Below are 6188 nucleotides of genomic sequence, written 5' to 3'. Positions count from 1 at the left end.
TGGTCTAGAAAAAATAGTCTGAAAGGGAAATGTTTGATAGAAGGAACTAGAATGATTTTGTTATATATTGCTTCCAATAAATTTTTAAAAGACAACAAAATGATACTATACTTTACAAGACCAGAGTCATTTAGCCTGACAATGTCATAGATACAGGTCGAATCATTGAAACTGCCATGTTTGTAGGTCAAAAGTGGTCAAAAATAATTTAGTCCCCTGCTCAAGTTTACAGGTACAGAGAAAATCAACAAAATTATTGGTGTACAAGGAGAGTTCCAAGAAAGTTTGGCAAGGGAATTGTTAAAATAAGGAAAGAATGCATAAGAGACAAGGGAGGAATTCCAATGGATAGGCACCATGGCAAATTCCCATACAATCCTTCATGTCTCAGCCCTGATTAGATTGGTAACCCTGTTCCCTTGAAGAAAGCCTTCTCTTTTAGCTTCCCTCCCTTGAGACCATCACCATCATTTGTGGGTCATAAACTCAGAGAAATCTGGAATTTTCTGGGCCTCAGTGTGACATGTTAGCATCTTCCCCAGTGGTTGGTACATTGGCTCTCATCACATTCGTGTTGAATGGATAAACAAACAACTGAAGGAGTGAATATGAAAAGCATCACCAAGAAGTTGGACAATCCAAATCAGGATAAATCCAATGAAAATCACACAAAGGCAAAAAATAAGTCCAATGATAAAGAAAAAAAAATTATCAAAGTTTGACAGAGAGACCAAAAGATACATTACCTACAGGAAAAAGAAGATAAGAATAACCTCAGACTTCTCAATGGAGACAGAAGACAATGGAATAGCTTATTTAAAGTGCTGAAAGTCATAGGTCTAAATGTAAAGAGCAACCCAAAATCTTCTAATAGAAAATGTAAGAGAAAAATCTTTGTTACCTTACAGTAGACAAAGATTTCAAAGCAGGACATAAAATTTACTCTATAAAAGTATGATAAACTGGGTTTTATGAACATTAAAACTCTAGTCTTCAAAACACATTGTTAAGGAAATAAAAGGCAAGATACGACTGGGAAAAAGTGTCTGCAATAAGCACATTAACAAAGGACTTATATTCAGACTATGAAAAGAACCCTCAGAACTTAATAAAACAAACAGCCTACTAAAAGTAAGGGCAAAAATTTTAATCAATCACTTCACCCAAAAAATTTATGAATGGTCAATAAGCAAGCACACAGATGCTCAATATCTTTAGTCATCAGAGAAATGTACAATCAAATCACAAGGAAATACCATTACAGGCAAGTAAAAATGGCAAAAATTGACAATACTAAAGATGTGGAACAATTGGAACTTTTACAAACTGCTAGTGGGAGTATCTAATTAACAATCACTTTGGAAAATAAGTTGGCAGTTTCCTATAAAATTAAAGAATCACTTACATATTAACCAGCAATTTCATACTTAGGTATTTGCCCGAGAGATATAAGCATGTGTCAACACAAAGACTTTTATGTGAATATTTGTAGCAGTTGCTATGGTTTGTATGTATCCCTGAAAGTTTATGTGATGGAAATATAAATCCCCAATGCAACAGATGGAATCTTAGATAGGTGATTAGGTCATGAGAGCTCTGCCCTCATGAATAGATTAATGTCTTTATTGTGGGAGTAGGATTGTCTTTTTGAGATTAGGTTTGTTATGAAAGCAAGTTCATCCATCTCTTTTGTCTTGCATGCTCTCTTGCCATGTGACACACTCCACTGTGTTAGGATACAGCAAGAATGCCCTCATCAGATGCAGCCACTTGATCTTGAACTTCACAGCCTACAGAACCATGGGCCAGATACATTTCTATTGTTTCTATATTACCCAGTTTGCAGTATTCTGTTATAGCAACACAAGATGAACTAAGACAGCAGCTTTATTCATAGTAGCCCCAAGATAGAAGAAATGCAAATGTCCACTGACTGGTGAAGGGAAAAAAGCTATGCTATATTAATACAATAGAATACCACTCATATATAAAGAAAAGAACTATGAATAAATGCAGCAACATGGATGTATCTCAGGGATCTTAAACTAAATAAAAGAAACACAATAACAAAGTATGTATACCACATTATTATCCTTACATGACATTCTAGAACAGGCAAAACTAATCTATAATGACAGGGAGCAGGTCAGCGTCTGCTTGGGTTGGGGGTGAATTAGGGGAATGTTTTCAGAAAATAATGGAAATGTTTAATTATACACGTAGACATATACATTTTTCAAGAGTTTGAATGTATACATGGATATATACATTTTTTAAAACTCATTGAATCTTACTCTTAAATTGGGTGCATTTTCTTGTATGTAAAATACACTTCAATAAAACTGAAAAAATTTTACACGCCTGGCCCATGCTAAGTGCTCAGAAACTATTCATTGAATTGAATTCTGTTAAGGGTGGCTGACAACTGGATAATTCTATCAATTCACCTTCTCTTGATATTTTGATCCTGGTAATTCATTCATTCACTCATGCCTTTCATTGTCAGTTGTATATTTTCTGCATGACTCCTAGTTGCTGTCATAGGTCCTGTGAATAATTAAGACCCGGAACTCTTTCATGCTAGCAGCAGAAATAATAAGAATTGCCCAAATTCCAGATATATTTTGAAGATAGGACTGATAGGATTTGGACGGGAGTTGGGGAAATGGAGATGAGTTAAGGATGACCCCCCAAATTTTTGTTTGAGCAACTAGAATGCTGAAATTGCATTAACTAAGATGGAGAAGGCTGCATGTCAGTGGAGCAGGTTTGGGGTGGAGATCCAGAGTTCAGTTTTGGGCATGGTTAAAATGAAATGTCTTCTTATAGTCTAAGTGGAGATTGAGAGTAGGCAGTTATTCTGTAGTTCAGAAGAGAGGTCCAGGTAAGAAATATCAACTTGGGGTTCATCCGTTTCACATAAAGCCATTAGTCTAGATGAGGTTCAAGTACTAAACCCTAAGGCCCTTAAAACGCTACAAGCACAGGGAAATGAGGAAGACTTGAAAAGGAACAGCCAGTGAAGATGGAGGAGAACCAAGGGAAAGTTGTATCCTGGAGACAAAGAGAAGAAAATATTTCAAGGAGATGAGATGATCAGTAGTCTCTGAGGTAAGAATGGAGGTGACCATAAGAATGGAGAAAATGAGTGAAAACAATGATTTGGCTAGGTAGAGGCTAAGAGAGATTTCTATTGAAGTTACCATTTTCACTCTTCCAACATTTTTTTTTTTTTTTTAGATGGAGTCTTGCTCTGTTGCCCAGGCTGGAGTGCAGTGGCGTGATCTTGGCTCACTGCAAGCTCCACCTCCTGGGTTCACGCCATTCTCCTGCCTCAGCCTCCAGAGTAACTGGGACTACAGGCTTCCGCCACCACACCTGGCTAATTTTTTTTTGTATTTTTAGTGGAGATGGGGTTTCACCACGTTCGCCAGGATGGTCTCAATCTCCTGACCTCGTGATACACCCGCCTCGGCCTCCCAAAGTGCTGGGATTACAGGCATGAACCACCGTGCCTGGCCTCTTTCAACATTTTATTAGGAACATGCAGCATTTAGCTGACCACCCAGCAGTTATTCTCTGAAATTTAGAATTCTTTGCTACCTTTTATATCTTAACAGCCACACTCTTCCCTGATGCAAACACAGTTGGGGTTCTAACCCTGTAGATCCCAGTGCCTTGTTTTTGGTCTGTGTTATGGCTCACAAAACAATGTTCAATGAAAATTAAGTGATCAAGTAGACAAAAAAGTGAAATGTGTAAAGCACTCTTCCTTGTGCCTTGTGTGCTGGGAACCAATTCCAAGTCTGCACATGAATGGGGCCATCCAGCTGTAATGTGAGACATCTCTCCAGCATACTCCGGATAGTAAACAATATGCCAGTGATACTATGTAACATCCAAGGTGGTCATCTGATAAGGGAATTTGGCTGATAGCATATTCTTCGTTTTCTCCCCCAATATAACAGGTATCATTATCATTTTGGCTTGTTTTTTGGCTTCTGTGTGACGGTGTGATTTGCAACAGTTTTTACTACAAGAAATGTAATTTTGAATAATGGCTATAGCTGTGGGTTTATTTCTACCTTTAATTGCAAAATTAATTGATTTCATCCTGGAAAGCATTATTTGTTGCTTGTTTTAGAAAAAGATCAATTATTTATCTGAGCATACAAAGATATTATTTGAAAATATTATGAAAACAGCAACATCATCAACTCTACTTAGGGCAAATATTCATGACTAAAAGCAATGCAGACAGGGAGTTGGGTACAGGATACTGTATAGGAAAATGATCTCAGATCTAGCATCAGCCAAGTCTAGCTGATCATTGCTGTGTATCCCACATTTTCCACTTGTTTCAAGATACAAGGATTGATAGGGAGGAGTTTCATATGAGTCTTATCCACTATTTCAGTTACGATCTTACTCTGAGATATTGTATTTGTGTTAGTATTTTCATTGCTGCTTTTTCACTTCAATGAACCACTTGAAGCCATTGATTTTTTTTTTCACATCCTAAAATGAGAATATAACTTAATAGAATGGGAATAATATAAAATGCACATTTAACACATTAGAGTAAGCAACTACTTGCAAATGATGTGAAAATACATTCACCCACGAGAAATGTCTTCTCGGTCAAGGAAATGATGCTGAGGCAAAATGTCAAGGGCCTCTGCACCACATATGACCACAATTCAAGAGAGGAAATGAATTTCTGTGGAAGTATTAATAGATTTTATAACTCAGATTTGTCAAAAGTGAGAGAAAGAAATGTTTCCATCACATTCCTTACTAAAACTGAGAAACCCCCTAGATTGATTACAAAAATGGTCCCAGTTCCCTATCACTCTCCCTAGCAATGCCTTTTGCAATATGACTTTTTAGCTCCTCCCATCAAGAAGTATAGTCTGTGTATTCATCTTTGAATTTGTGCTTACCTTGTGACTTGCTGTGTTCAATAGAATGCGGGGAAAATGATATTTTGCTACTTCTGAGCCTAGCCCTCAAGCAATCTTCCTTGCTTATGCTCATTTCCTTGGTCCCTTGGGAGTTCAAGTTCAATAGCATAGGCTAGCATGCTGAAGAATGAGAGATCATGTGGAGGAAAGTCAATGCACACAGGCCCTACTAAACCATCCAGCCCTTTGCCAACCTACAAGCTGACCACCAATACATGAGTGAGACCAAGCAAGATCAGCCAACTCTGGCCGAGATCAGCAGCTCTGACTGTTGGCCCACAGGACCATAATACAAGATTATTGTTTTTAAGTTACTGAGTTTTGGGGCGATTTGCTATGCAGTGCTAGTCAACTAATTCATCACCTGTCTTCTATTAGGTGGATCACAATTTGAGAAACATCAAATAAGACAGAAAACTCCATGAGGGTAGGGATGATACCTTTATTTTCAACTTTAGTTCTCTGATATTAGTCTAGGGGTTGGCACATTGTCAACACTCTCTAAGCACTTATTGAATTAACAAATTCATCAATTCTCTGCCATTGTCTCCACTACTATCTTACATCACGCATTCTGAACATTATCAGCATCCTTTCACAAGTGTTCATCTCTAAGGGGAAGAAAAATTTGATTTAGGGTTCTAAAAGTAGTATTTTCAAAAAATTCACTAAGTTTAGAAATATGTAAATAATTTGAGTAAGTGGAGATCGCGCTGCTGCACTCCAGCCTGGGCAGCAGAGTGAGACTCCATCTCAAAAAAAAAAAAAAAAAAAAAAAGAATATGGATTCTGTCCTGGGGACAACTGGGAGGATGATTTATTTGTGCTTTAGAAAAATCAAAGAGGCTGCAGGAGAAGTGAGAGGTTTCAGGGAGCCCCACATAGACCAGGTAGACCTATTAGGGAACATTGGATCTGTCTAGTCCTCATCTCCTTGTGTGTCATTTCCCCTGAGATGTCTGATTAGGAGCAGACACAGAACTTAAAGATTATGGAAAACGTGGCAGTTGTGAGTCTTTCCATGTGAGCCCACCAAGAGGGGGTCATTTTGGACATGGAAGACTGCCTTAAGTGACAAGAATGGCATAAGTAATATTAATAATGAACATGATGACAGTACCCTGTAAACAGCATTCTTAAGGTCAAATATGCAGCAAAATTTAACAGTCATTAGTGGTTCTTTTGACCAACTCCAAATTTTGGAGTTTAGTCACTTTATCCAAC

The sequence above is a fragment of the Rhinopithecus roxellana genome, chromosome 11 (assembly GCF_007565055.1).
Source record: "Rhinopithecus roxellana isolate Shanxi Qingling chromosome 11, ASM756505v1, whole genome shotgun sequence".
Taxonomy (NCBI): Eukaryota; Metazoa; Chordata; class Mammalia; order Primates; family Cercopithecidae; genus Rhinopithecus; species Rhinopithecus roxellana.
The sequence above is the reverse complement of the archived record's forward strand: the minus strand, read 5'-3'. Positions refer to the sequence as shown.